At 43.0% G+C, this 15212-nt stretch overlaps 1 protein-coding gene across 3 annotated transcripts in view; it reads right to left on the reverse strand.

Annotated features, from left to right (window-relative positions):
* Nucleotides 1-14822, reverse strand: part of SLC16A12 (solute carrier family 16 member 12) — a 72516-nt gene extending 57694 nt beyond the window's left edge. Inside the window, exons 1-2 of one of the 3 annotated variants that reach the window (XM_057506068.1) lie at nt 14426-14822; nt 11376-11431 (exon numbers count right to left, since the gene is read on the reverse strand). The gene's annotated coding sequence lies outside the window, so the exon portion shown is untranslated. Of the gene's footprint in view, nt 1-2867; nt 2965-11375; nt 11432-14425 lie in introns of those variants that run through there. The other 2 variants (XM_036928808.2, XM_057506067.1) reach the window with 2 other exon arrangements.
* Nucleotides 14823-15212: the final 390 nt, after the last annotated feature.

Consider the following 15212-nt stretch of genomic DNA (forward strand, 5'->3'; position numbering starts at 1 on the left):
CTATTATCATACCTAACATATTAGTGTTTAAAAGTACCTGGGGAAATACACAGGCAGAGAACAAAATATAAATACAATTTATATCATATACACTAAAGCCGCAACTATGATTTTTAAAAAAATCCGTTTCATAATAGTGGCAGTCCTTTCCTCTGACTTCCCATGGTTACACAGCTTCATTCATCAATATATCTGGTCGGGGGTAGGCAGAGTTGGGGAGAAGCATTTTTGAAACTGTTGAAAGAATTACATGGGAAATGGAGTTATATGAATGAAAGCCTTTGCTTCCACCACAGGGCCAAAGTAAATGCTCCATACGCACACTACATCAGCAAAAACTGGTATCTCTCACTTCATTTTTCCCATCAGTTTACTCACAGATTGTCTAAATATCACAGAGCTGCCAGCAGGAGGGCCAGAACTATGAATAAAAAGCAGATGTGTCTGGAAGACAGGCCTTCAGGGAGTCTCTCTGCATGGAGCTCGAGAAGCCCCTGCACAGCGACTCAGATGAAGGGAAGGCTGAATCAGGTTGAACAGGATTAGTTCTTCTCCAGCTCTGAGCCTCTGTTTTCTCTTAGAGGATAGCTGTGGAGTTGAAAACACTTCATACAAACTTTAAGGAGCTCTACAAATACCAACTATTCATTTAACAACTAATAATCATGAACTCATAGGGAGGAATTGACAGGCTAGATTTCCTCAAAATCTAGCACTGGCTGAGCCACAGACTCTATCTTAATATACTTACTTGCAAGGAGGCCTGGGAAAAAGTAAGTTACATGGTATCGGAACAGTTCAGATTTTATGGAAATGTTTATGATCCCAGGCATATAAAACACCATAGAATGAGGAAACGCATAATCCTGCTACATTTTCACCACTCAAAACCTTCCGTGAATCAACCAGGCAATCTGTATAAAAAGTCAAACCCTTTGACTGGCTGTTCTTCTTCAGGGAAACTATCATACAGACAGAAACCAAAATATGGGAAAAGTGCAAAACAATGTTCAAAGTGGGACAATTTGCGATATCAAAAACATGATGCCCCACCACTTACTGACTTCATTGTCTGATAAGTCTCTTAACTGTTAAGCCTCAATATGATACAAATTCAGGCTTGACTTTTTCATGAGGCTTAAATGAGACAACATATGTAAGAACCCAAGAGTCATTTGTAAATCCCTCAACTATTTCAAAAGCATAAATATGCAAAAAGTTTATATTTAGGAAATAAAGCAACAGTGAAAAGCATCAAGTGTTCTCAAAGCACTCCACTCAGGTTCCCAGACCCAATTCCAGTGCGTGTGCAGGGATGCAGGTAGGGGAGCCCACACACAACAAGCAATTCTCAAACACCAGCAGGGTGTCTGAGAACTCAACTCAATTCTGACACTATCTGTCCAGAGACAGCACCAGATTTGCCAGGTTAAGGGCAAATCCAGCTCCCGATGCCAGGAGCAAGCTCCAGGCTGTTCCATGTGCTTCTTCCCTACTGGCTACTGGCAACAGGTTGGAGGTTCTCACGACCTCCCCCTCAGGTTCAATGAACTTGCCAGAGAGGTTCACAGTACTCGGAAACACTTAACAGTTTACCAGTTTAATAAAGGATACCGTAAAGGATACAAGTTAACAGCCAGATGAAGAGAGACACAGGGCAAGGTCCCAAATAAAGGGGCTTCTATCCTCATGCAGCTTGGGGCCTGGCTCCAGAGCACGTGGAAGCGTTCTGGTTCCCCAAGCCAGGAAGCTCTAGCAGATGAGCAGGATCCAAGAGACAGACAGGCTCCTCCCTTGGATTTTTGTGATCATTGCATAGCTGTGCTTGACTAAGTCATTGGCCATTGGCTGATTCAACCTGCAGCCAAAAGTCTTCCATTAACATAACAAGACACCCATTTCACCTTTACAGTGTTTTGAGGAGCTGTGGATGAGGACCAAATATACCTGAGAGATAATGTTTTGGTCATCTCAATGGTTAAATACATGCTTTTTATAGATCATTATACTGCTGCACATATACACCTGTGTTTTGCAAATTGTTGATGCAGTGCACCCTGAACTAGTTAGCTAAAGACGATCAGTGGCAGATAACAGAGCAATTGTCAGAGGTCCCACAGCAAGCTGCCACTACTCAGTCACACAGACCAAAAACATGGAATCTCTGTATGAAACTGATCCTGCACCGGTTCTCTGTCCCTACCCTTGAGTATGATGGCTTGGTGAGTAATTAAGAGAATGCATTTAAACCTGTAGCAAGTGCCTGGAACACGTAAGTGCCCATTAAATGGAAGTTATTATTATTAAATGACTAGCTAGCATTTGTATAGCTCCTTAAAGTTTATGCAAAGTGTTTTCAACTCCTACAATGATCCTAAAAGGAAAACAGAGAGTCACAGAAATTGGTAACTTGTCCAAGTTGATACTGTCAACAAATGCTAACACTGGGGACTTACCACCATCCAAGGCTCCTTTCCCTTATCAAGGCTGGATAATAATGGCCTCAAGCCTTCTCTCTATCACAGACAAGATTCCCAACATCTAGTTCATCCCAAATGGTTAATCAAGAATTATGGAAATTGGATTCCCCCTGCCAGTCAAGGACTGATTTAAGGGAAGGGCAGTGACCCAATCCTTGCCAATGACTTGAGGAAAAGTCTTCCAGAAGCTTCTAGGAAAGTTTGCTTTCCACAGAGGAGCAATGAAGACACAGCATGTCCCCTTCACTGGATGCTTCCTACCTGAGGCGACCCTTTAAACTATCATAGCCATCTTGGGACCATGAGAGGAATCAAGTTAAGAATGAAACCAACACATGGCAGAGACAGGGCCAAGAGAATCACAGAGAATCTATACTTGCCACTTACCTACCAGCCCCAGCACACATATTCTATCCCACTGCAGGAGCTCCATATCTTCATATGTGGGGCTTTCTAAGCTGACATCAGATCTAATTTTGATTTCCTGAAATCCTAAATGGGAAAAAGAGAAAAGGAGACAGCGATATGCACAGCTGTGTGAAGGGAACACATATTGCTGTTCCCATCGCGTGGCTAACTATAGAAGCAAAGACACCACAGAGCCCCACTGAAGTTTTCAGCTCCTTTCCCATGACCCCCATCCCCACAAATCACAACAAAGCTCTGCATCTGGAAGGCTGATGGTCTTCAGTTGTCTCTCTCTGCCCAGAGAGTGTTGCGTTGCACACTATCAGGAAAGAAAAAGAGGAGGGAGAAGGAAGAGGAAGAGGAAGAGATTTCATCAGTCTTATTCTTCCCAGGGTATAATGACCATTTAGCTAGTGCATTCAAATTTACTTCTGAAATGTGTTGTTTGGCATTTGATACTTCTCATTCTTTTTTCAAAACCTACAATGCAAAATATTAAGGTGTTCAACTATTCTTTCACAGTGTTATACTAAGACCACTGAGTGACTTTTTGTTGTATGCCAGGTACCAGCTACCCTTTTGTATCTTTCCCTGAAACCATAATATCCCTGAGTAGCAGCTTTCTCAAGTGCAGACCAGACCTTAGTGCTACTCAGCAGCCCCCCCCAACAAACAACGGCATCTAGTCAACATCCCCAACATCTGCCTATCTCAGCCTCACCTTGACCTCGTCATGTCCCACAGTATTCACCTCCATTCCATTTCAGCCATGTAATCCAAAGCCATACCATCAACCTATCATCACTGGTGCTGACCCTCCCTTCTAAAATCTAGGCTTGTCAGAACTAAGCAGCCATCTCTAACGCCAACCTGCCATCCTCTCAAAATCTCCAACTCCCCAGTTCATACTGCACCTGCTTTTCAACATCCTCAAAACCTCAGACACCTTGCTTTTCTATTGTCTCCCATTCCATCAGCTTGTCCTCTTCCTCAGAGGCTAGAGCTCATGTCCCATCATGTCAGCTGCTCTCTTTCTGACACCCCTACTCCTTCCAAGCCATCAATCCCCAATTCCACATCAATCCACACACCCAAACATTTCCATTCGTGTAACTGGTAAAGCAAGTTTCTCTAAAGGAAATCTCTCAACCTTGCAGATTAATGGTGCAACACAATTATGATATCTGACACAAACTAAGCACTTGGTATGACTCAGCAAAAATACCTGTTTCATACACAAACTGGTTATCTGAAATCTTAAGTACGTTCATGCCCCTCATTTCCAGAAGGAAGCATGATGCCAAACAGCTTCAAAGGCATCCTGATTCTGCCTCATAGTGGCTGTATAACCTCAGGTAAGTGGCTTATGCCTTCTGTGCCTCAGGCATCTCGATTACACGTTAGAACAATTCCATCCTCACAGGTTCATTGAAGGAAATTAGTGAGTTAACATGAGTAAAGTATTGTTAACAATGCTTAGAACATATGTATCCGAAACATGGTGGTTACTACTGTGTAGAGAGAACTGGGCCACTGATGGGATTTTCCCCCAGTTCTCTTCCTTCAGCTTATTCCTCCAGTTCATTCATACCCACATGCATCCTTTTCTCTTTTCTTCCTTTCTCAAAGGAAGACATGTCCTTTTATATTTAATTTCTCCAGTTAGTATCCCCTCTCCTCTCTTCTATATTGTGTACCTAGACCTTTATACTGGGTCTTCTTTAGCCTATAAATGTACTCCACTGTCTCTCATTCTGAAAGCAGGAGGGGGGAAAGAAGGAAAGGGAAGGGAAGACACCCTCCCTTCAACCTTACCACCCTTTCTAACTACCACCAATTACTTTCTTCTCTTCACAAACCCCGCCACTAAAAGACCTGTCTACACTGTCTACACTATTTCCTCATCCCTTCTTTCAGTCCCACTTCAACAGAATGGAATTTGCCTCCCGCCTCCTTTCTGCTCAAACTGTTTTTAACATTATCATCAAAGACTCCTAATCGTCAGGGATAGCTCTGCCATTCTTAATTAACTGACCTCTCTGTAGCATTTGGTACACTCTCTTATTATTGAAACTCTGTCTTCCTTGAATTTAAATGACAGGAGTCTCTCCTGTTTATCCTTCTTCTCTATAGACCTGTGCTTCTTAATTTGTTTGGCTAGATCCTTCTTCCTCTGATTGCTCATTAAATGTTGTGTCATTTATTCATTCATTCAACAAACATATTGAACACTTACATATGTCAGGTACCATGACAGCTGCTGGGACCAGTTAATCAGGGACAGCCAAGCTGATGTGGGATATTCCAAAGGGCACTACTCCCCTCGAGACACAACTACTCAGACGTATCGATGACACTTTCTGAAATTGCAGTGGCAGTGATGCTGTGAGACGCAGTCCCTGCCCTCACAGTTGGTCTGGTGAAAAAGGCCCACACATAACTAGAAAATTATAGTACAAAAGAAAAGGTATAATAACCAAGATGTGCCCGGGGTCCAATGTGAACAGACCCTAGTTATTCACAGTTTTTTGACCCATTTCACACACCATTCTTGACATGCTTTCCAGGTTATGACATCCAATCATGTGATTTCAACGGAGCCTACTAACTAAAGATGCCCAAAATTTTGGATTGCTTGCCCAGAATATCACTCGCCTACCAGACATCTTGACCTTAACGTGCCCTGTAGGGCACCAAGCCCTGAGAGCATAAATGTGAATAAAGCGGAAGTCTTAACTGAGCAGCACTAAACTTACTTCCCACTGTATCACTTCAACAGATCCTGTTTCATCACCCTATTACACCTTTCTCCAAGCCCCATTCAGGATTGTCTGTCTGAAACACAAGCTCATTTTATCGCCAAACCCTCACTCCCACCTGACTCCTCTGTTTAAATGCCTTCAAGGACTAGTTTTAGCGGCCAAAGCAAAATTGAGACTCCTTAGTGCAGTACACAGACCCTTAATGATCTGGCTCCTGCCTCCTCTCCTGGTCCCGTTGGCAACTAACCACGTACAGACCCTGCAGGGCAACCACGTCTGACCACCGGCAGAACCATGCAGTTCTTTCAGCCCTCAGCGTCTTTGCACAGACTGCTCCTGCTGCCTAGAAGGCCCTTCCTCAGACTGTTCCCCTCACGAATGTCCACTCCGCGGTGTGACCCCCATAGGCGGCGCTCCGTGCCTCTGGCTCTGTACTCCATAGCACGTGGCCATGGATGGGACCACAGTGCTGTGGCTGTTTATCCACACACCTGTCCAGCCGAAGAGATTGTAAGCCTGTGGGTGAAAGCCCTGTCTATCCTCTGCGGGCCTTCAGCATCTGTCTAGCACACCCTGGGCACTCAGCAAACGTTGCCTGATGAAGAGGTAAATGCACTGAATTATTTTAAACACTATTTAATTACAATATTTTTCAATTAAGGACTTTAAAGGTAATTAATTCTATTTCATCTACTTCAAATGTTTCTTCCCCAGCTTCAAACTATTAAAATTATAAAAAACTAAACTGAAACATTGCCTCAACATCACCATATCTGCAGCCAATTAGGTATACAATCATGTAAGAATGTATAAAGCAAACATATTATGCGAGGATGATTCTGATAGGCCAGTTCTGATAGGATGCATCAGCTACTCAATGTCATTTGAAATTTTAGTGAGACTGTCATTTCTAGTATGATTAGAATATATGGTTGTCTATATTTTATCTTATTTGAGTGTGGAAGACAAAGAAGTACTCAGGTACTTTGACTTTTTCTAAGAGTGCTTATGAGTTTTTCAGTTATGTTAGTACACTGTTTACTGGTGAGTCTTATAACTACATCTGCCAAAAAGCTGGCCAGTGTTGAGGGCAGGGTCCATGTCAATGGAACAAAATGCAGCTTCAGACCTGTGTGGAATGGGGGCTTACCCCAGGCCTCACCCAGAACCTGGTAGTCACAGCTTTAATGACATAAGGGAGAATAAAGACATGCGGGAAGTATCTGGATTTTACAAGTCAAAAATCAAAGTACCTGGGTAGAGAATAAATAAATGTAAGTAAGTAAGGTACTTACTCATAAGTAAGATATGCTCTTTTACTTAATTGTTAAGAGTGTTCCAAAGGACTGGTCATTGTGTCAAAAATTAAGCCCCACATATTTTTTTCTCTCATTTTTACTTCTTTAGGTTAACTTAACAAATCATGCTTCTTAACAAATCATTGTATGCCCAAAATACCACAGTGGCTGTCTGCATTGCCAAATCCACTAGGCAAATACACACATTTACTTTCTCCTTCTGCATCTTAATACACACATAGAAGGGGCTCTATAGTTTTGTGCAGGATGTAGCATTTTCAAAGACAGAGAAAACTTCCTTGACTGCTTACCATGACCTATGCTCTGACCCCACCAGGCTATGCCACACTACCTTCCACACACATATAAACACTCAAGCCCCAACTCTTTTGACAGTTAGGGACAAGTATATGTGAGGCAATAACAAACTGAAAAGGAAAGTTCGTTGACCAAATGTGCATCGGGTCAGTGTGAGTACAGAGGAGGGTACTCGGGCCCACAGAGCTATTCCTCAGGATTTTATCTCTGACCCACCTCACGTCTCTCTGTCTCTCTCTAAACCCTCTACTAGGTGCTTACTTCCACACACAGGACTTAAACCAACTGAGTCCCTATGCTGATAACTCCCTCTTTATATTTCTTGCCCAGAATATCTAACTGTGCATTTGGCCATATCTCCCCACAGGCACAAAGGATGTAAACTTAATAAGACCAAAGTCATCCCATGCTTTTTCAACACAGACGCACGGTAGTCGTTAGAAACAATTAGTAGCTAGCAGAAATACAAAAATCAAATTTGTCAGGAAAGGGAAGCAGAAACACAAATATGTGGCCTAGTCGTTTACAACTTGTTTTCACCAAGAAATCCTTTGCTTATATAAATAAATAAAGCCTTACTTGGAAACCCAAAATGTGATCCAGAATAGCACATATGCTCAGATTACAGCAGAGACCACCAAAAGGAGCCCTGAGCTGGATGCAGAACCCACTGTCCCCATGCCACATAACAGCCCCTGAGACTCCTGACACCCCCAGAAATCTGCAGAACGCAGTTCAAAAATTATTGGTCAAGATCCATGAAGGTCTAACTTTTAATACAAAAATCAACAGTTAAAGCACAACTTGGGACAGATGACTGCTAACAGTGGGTGAGAATTTCCATGTATTAAAAATAAGAACAAATGTCATTAAAAATAAGGTCCATTCTAAGTGGTTCACTAGATCAGTATTTAGTTTCTGTCAGTCACCTCATCACATTTTCTCAAAAACAATAAATCCTAATAACAAGGAGAAGCCTAAGGTTAGGCATGTTTTAAGTCACATAAGGCAAGATTTAAACTGTTATTTCTCATGAGTTCTTTATAGTATCTGTCTTATGTAAAAGTCCTCTATTTTGAAACTCTATTTTGATACACTTAAATTAAAGGAAAAGTAGCCAGAGACATGACTGAGCATTAAGATTGACAACTCAATCAACTTAAGGAAATACATAATGAACAAGGACACATCTGTGAGTTTATCACACAGGAAACTGTTGTAGAAGGAAAGGCTCCATTATTTTCCTTAAGAAATAGACCTTATATGACACCACAATCACCAAAAACATGAAAAACAATTTGGTGAACTGATTGGTTGGTTGACTGTAATGACAACCAACTTGGTTTATCTGGTTGTTTTGACATTATACAGACGTAAGCTCAGTGAATCCCACACTGGAGAAATCAGTGGAAATTCATTCAACAATTAGTAGAGCTTCCCGTATACTGAGCAGACACTCTATAGAGAAATTGCAAAAACAATTAAAAGAAGAAAAAAGTATCATGTTTAATTTTTTTCATCAGCTATGTCAAGAAGATACCATAACAACCATTTGTTTCAATAAAATTTGTTCTGAAAAAAACACAAAACTATTATGTATCATAAATCTGTGGCTCACAATCCCATCTGCACATGAGATTCACCGGGGGAGAATTTTTAAATGCTGATGGCCCTATCCCAGACCTGAATCAGAATTTTTGAGGGTGGGTCTTGGGCACCAATGTTTTTTGCCCTTCCAGGTGATTTTAATGTGCAGCTAGGGTTGAGAACAACTGATACAGTCTTGAATCAATTGACTTAGGGATCAAGCAGTTCTCAGGCATCAGCCCAGACAGACCACTTCCTTTTGTTAGCAGTGGTGCTTGAGTTTGGGCTCCCCCCACCTTATAACAAGTTAATGATGGTGAAGGTTGCTTTTTGCTACTTGTCTGGTGGACCCAATCTGACTGAAGACTTGGCATTCTATTCTTCTTGCAAGGAGATCTGGCTTTGTTGTGAATGCGGATTTTGGGGTTTTTGGTAGTTCCTTCATGGGCAATCAGAGCAGTTGTTTTGAAGGTATAGGTTCAGAGAGCTGCAATTGCTGTTTCAAGAAGTACAACTGGTTTCAGTAGACAAATATGAGCTTACTCCCATGGGAAGCATCTCAGCAAAAAAAGAATTAATTACCAAAGCAATACCAATTGCTCCCCAAAAAAAGTAATTACAGGCTTAATCTGTGTTATGTTAAATAAACCAGAAAACTGTGAATTGTGCTCCAAAATATTTTGAAAAATTTTAAATTCGACAAATGGTTAAGTAATGATGCAGCTGCCATTTTATGCTGCTACTTTGTTTACTTACACAGAACAGGGAGCCTTAGACAGTTCAGCAGGGGGGAGGTGGGGAAAGACTTGTGATTTTAAAGGTGATTTGGAAGCTTGAAGACTAGGTTCAGTTCTCTTCCTTAATCTTAACTGACTAAGAAGAGAGGCTCATAAACATGGAATATCATTCCAGATGCAGACAGATGAGCTGTTTTCAAGATACTCTGGGTACCCTCAGACACTGAAACATTGAAAGCTTTCTTAACAGAGTTAATCACAAGTTAATAAAGCAGAGAGTTAAAAAGCTGATACATCATATTTCAAACTTCAGTCACAAAAACAGAACCCAATCATTCATTAACATTGGCTATCTGGTCATAACTGGAGTTCTGTGTTGCCTTTCTTAAACCATGTCCAGATTTTCTGCTTCCATTTCTTCAAAGTACCTGTACCTTAAAGGCACTTGTGAAAAAATCTGAGTGCAAAATCTTTCTAAATTTTTTAAATTATAGTTTTCCAATCTTCTGAAGCTGCCTACTCCACACCTCAGTTGTAGCTTGTTTGTTGATACTGTTTTTTTTAGCTTTATAATCTTTTTTAAATTGAGATGAAATTCACTATTTTAATCATGTTAAAGGGTACAATTCAGTGGTTTTCAATTCCTTCACAATGTTGTAAAACCATCACCACTATCTAATTCTAGATACAGTCATCACCCCCAAAAGAAACCCTATACTCATTATCAGTCACTCTCAATTCCCCCCATTCTCACACCCTGGCAACAATCTACTTTTGTCTTTATGCATTTGCCCATTCTGGACATTTCATGTGATATGTAGTCTTTTGGGTTTGGCTTCTTTGACTTATTGTAATTTTTTCATGGTTCACCCATGGTACAGCATGTATTGATAATTGTTTTCAAATGGTTTACTTTAATGGGTCTATGTGGTGATGAACTTAGTTTTCATAAAAATAGCATTCTATGGCATTCACATTACAGCACTTTATGTAATATTAAATTGCAAAATTTCAACAGCAAGTACTACTGGAATAAACAGGATTATGTATGCCCAAACACCACGGCAAGCATGAACCTGAGCTGACAAAATCAAAGTATGCCGGTTTATTATGATGGTAGCTGTCTGCCACAGTGGTCTCTGTGCTCAGAGCAACAACCAGTACATGTTTCAGAGGGGAAGGAGGGCATGGTTTAACATGGTGAGCTGTTCTAGCTCTGGTCAGCATGCCAATACCCAGAATGGAGGGGAAGCACGCAGAGGGTGCAGAGGTGATAAATGTCTATTACAGAGTGCAACACAGCCTCAACTGGCCCCCCAAAAGGTCTTCCAAATGTCTTCAGAAAGAAGCAAGGATGTGCTCCCATAAAGACAGATATGCCTTCCTGCCTCTACAAAGCTTTGCTGTCCTACCCACCATTCAAGGAGCAGCTCAAACGTGCCCTCTGTAAGTCCTTCCCAAAGCCTTGATGTCTCACAGCGCCTGCATGCTCTCTCTCCTTCCTTCTAATTTCTGAAGTACCTATCTATCCCTTATGATGCCTGAAACCAGTATTACAGCTAGTCATACAAAGTATTTTCTTCCACAGCAGGCTGTAAGCTGTTGCAGAGGCGGGTTCTGTGTGTTTATATTCCCTGCTGCTAGTCAGCACAGGGAAAGAAGTGCTCCAAACACAATCTTTATGCAAATCGTTAACAAGAAGCAGAAGTTCAGTAAGTACTTATTAAGTGAATAATGAAGGACCATACCAATTAAATAAGTAATTAATGGTGTGTAATTTCCTACCTGGCCACAGCAACTCACTCCATTCATCAAGGCGGAGTAGAAGGGGGCATGAGTATCTGATGGGGCAAAGTGGTGGGCAAGGAAATCAACTCTGGGTGTCTAGCAGCCTTCAGAAATCACAACTGTCCTCCCAGTGTTTAACAGAGACCACTTTCAAAAAGGACATTGCTGGATAATGACACTTTCTAATATCCTTTGATGTAGAACAAATTAAAAACAGAGACAGAGAGAAAATCTTTGTAATCAAAGCTTCCCAAAGTCTTCAAGTGTGGATTTGGGTTTTCTCTGTTAAATTACTGTACCTCTTTAAAATGTGAGTTTTTAGATTTACTAGAAAGACACTCATAAGAAAAGAGCTTCCAAATTGATGATTTTTAAAAGCAAAGCAATTGGTTAGGTAAGGAATGCATAAACAACCCCAAAAGCTGCACTGAATACTTTTTTTGGCTGTATACGCCTGAAAAACTGCCAAGTTCATTTTGATAAGCCTTTGGTAAAAACAATAAACATGCCTGAGCTTGCAAACCATGCCGTTTTGAAGAAAAGCAATTCAGAGAATTAGAAAATCCTGAAAACAGAACTGTGATTAAAAAGAAAAACTTCCGTGGTAACAGATTTACCAGTAAGTCACAACACTGCCACCTATGAATATAAAGGGAGTGGGGGATAAAATGTAAAGTGAGACAAGTAAAAGAGAACACCATCCTCATAAATAAATAAGAAGCTACATCTTACAGACTAATGCAATTACCGTCTGCAACACTAACATGGGACACAAATACTATTAAGAAAACGAATCCTCCCATGCTTCATTAAACTTAATGTCACCACAGTGATGTCCCTGCACTAAAGGAAATTTCAGGGAAATTTTCAGTGACTTCAGGGACTCCAAATGTGGGAACTACTATTCACATACAGAAGGTCAGTTCACTGAAGTCAAAGTAATTTCATCTCAATTTGCACCCTTGTTTGCTTTCAGTGATTATAAAGTCAGCAGAATCACAGGGTTGGAAGATAATTTGGAACATGCATGCTCATTCCCCTACTGTAAGCAAAACTGAAATTCTCTTCTATCTACCAAATAAAATCCTGGAAAAATTCTAATGAATGAATTGTAACCTGGGTTTCACCAAGTCTTTGTTTTGCTCATTGGCATATCCCAAATGCCTGGGACAGCACTGGGCATGTAGTAGTCACTCAATAAATGTTAGACTGAATTGAAAAATATGAAAAATGTGTGATGTAATACTAAAATGCTAAATAAGTCCATTTAAAATTCCATCCTCAGCTTTGTTATCAGTCATGGTATTAATCACAACACACAAATGGTCCTCATATAAGCCACTTTCCTCAAGTCATCTCCAAGGTCATAAGCTACACCTTTCTCTCTCAATAATCACTTCCATGCGGAGTGAGAATCACAAGTGATTCCAGGGAGAGATGGGGGTCAATTTAGTCCATCTGTTTTGATTACTTTTTCTTTTCTGGAAGTTCACCTGGGACGTGTCTGCATATTCTTCTTTGTTAAAGAAGGGTGTAAACATTACTTAAAAGTAAGGGTTTGTATTTTTTAAAATTGTACTGCAACAGTGGTTTGACTTGCCCTCCCTCATCTATTTCAGAATCCCACCAGTTAGAAAAGATAAATAAAACATAAGAAACAGGAAAGTTATATGATTAGGTGATTCTAAGTCATATCATTTTTGTTCAAAATACCTGGAGACAATGTGCTTTAGGAACTAAACTAAGCTGAAAAGAGAAGGCCTGGGTTCTAGTATAGGCTCCCTCACCAGTTAATCTTGTGAGCTTAGCCAATTCTTGCCAACTGGAATCTCAGCTTCCTGGGCTGTAATGTTAAGAGTTTAATAGATGATCTCTAAAACCCTTTTCAATTTCCAAAATCCTGTGATTATAAGTGACCAAATCCAGTCACTTAATCGCTAGTCTTTATTTCCATCCTCCATTTCTTCAACAGATGTATATTGGGCCCGTTCGGAGGGTCAGGCACCATTAGCCTAGTTTGATCTAACATGAACTGGGAGTGGGGCTTAGACACCATGCAGGCAGTTCGTGATTTTAAGAGCTGATGTCTCAGGATACCTGTGGAGATGGTTGTTTTTAATTTTGGTAGGCCCGAAGACTTTCCTCCCAGGTTAAGCTGTCTGGCCACCACAATGTCCAGCTCTCAGCAAAGAAACGGGTAGGATGAATGAAATGGAGTCCCTTCAGAATGGATGAGTTTAACCAATGTCCCAGCATGCCCCGTCTGACTCAGCATTTTTAAAAAAAATTATAAGAGGTTCATAAGGCTGAGTTGTGAAAACGGGAGACTAAGCAAACAGCCCTAAGACTTACTGGAATGGTGCTTGAAAAATTTGTTGCAAACAGTTCTCTGAGTCCGCACTACAATTATCACTGCTCTTCTTTGAGGACAATAAGCAACGGAGGAATTAAGTTCCGTCAACGAAAGGTTTTGAAGGTTGGTGTGTTTTTAGTACACCACACACCAGAAAAAAGAAATCTCCCGAGGCAGAGGGAGATTATTTTTTTAATCCAGAAATAAAGGCTGTCTCTATTGCACCGAGAAGTCTGCATTTGGAAACCATGAGAGATGGAGATTAAAACTGCTCCCTCTCCAGCACCTGCCCAGAAACTGCCCGAGCGCGGGCCCAACACCGGCAGGGCAAGTAGGCAGGTGTCTCTCCCCTACCCCACCGGGCGCCCTGCGGGACCCGCGCCAGGGCGGCGGGCTCGGCGGCGCGTTGCTGGCGAGCGAACGGAGCGCCCCCGCCAGCCCCGCCAAGCCCAGCCCTGGGGCCCCGCCGCCCGCCGCTGGATACCTGGGTCACCTGAGCCACCTGCGCCACCGCGCCCTCGGCACCGCCAAGCCGGGGAGCGGGAAGGAGTGAGCCAACGAGGTGCCCTGGCCCTCGCGACGGGGACCCAGGCGACAGAGCCGCCCGCGGGAGCTGCGCCCAGGGCAGCCCAGCCCGCCCAGGGCGGCCAGACCCTCCTTCCGCCCGCCCGGCCCGGCCCCGCCGCGTCCTCACCTCGCGTGGACAGCCGCCACCCTGGCGCGCGCACATGCCCCCGGGGCGCACGCACCGCGCCGCCACCCAGCGCGGTGGCCCCTGCGCGGACCCCAGGCGCCGCGGTCCGCTCTTCCGAGGGGCGGGGAGGGGACGAGGCGGAGGCGCCGGCGGGCAGCGCGGGAGGAGGAGAGCGTGGAGGGGAAATCGCAGCGCTCGGCCCCTGAAAGGCACTGGCGAGTCCCGCGCTCCCGGCTCTGCCGGGCGGGCGAATGGGGTTTACCACTGGGACTCTGCGCGGTGCGGCTGGGCAAGGGGTGAGGGGCGCGGCGGAGGAGGGACGCCTCGCGGTTATGTAATGGGTCGGCCCTCTGTGTCTCGAGCCACCTCGCTCCAGGACTGCCCGGCCCTCCCCGGGGTCAGCCGTGACTCTCCTAACTCTTCTAAGCCGTGCGTGGCTCTGACCTAAGCAAGACGAGTTCTGGTGTTCTCAAGAACTTTTCCCTGTAGGGCCAAAGCGCAAGATGTCGAGAAGGAATACAAGGACTCCCTTTAGGTGGATCTGGCAGAGATCAGAACTCTGCCGGCCCCCCCTCCCATTGTGCAGCACAGGAAACTGAGGCATTAATTAAGAATTAGTTAAAAGTGTTGTCTCTTGGAGTTAGATGGACCTGGATTCAACTCTCCTGAAAAGCTCCTGACCTTGGGCAAGTTACTTAACTTTCTGAGCTTCGGTTTCTTCACCTTTAAAATGAGACTAGCAACAGTGTCCACTTCATGTGGTTGCTGAAAGGACAAAATGAATGAA

Source organism: Manis pentadactyla, chromosome 8, assembly GCF_030020395.1.
Source record: "Manis pentadactyla isolate mManPen7 chromosome 8, mManPen7.hap1, whole genome shotgun sequence".
NCBI classification, from domain to species: domain Eukaryota; kingdom Metazoa; phylum Chordata; class Mammalia; order Pholidota; family Manidae; genus Manis; species Manis pentadactyla.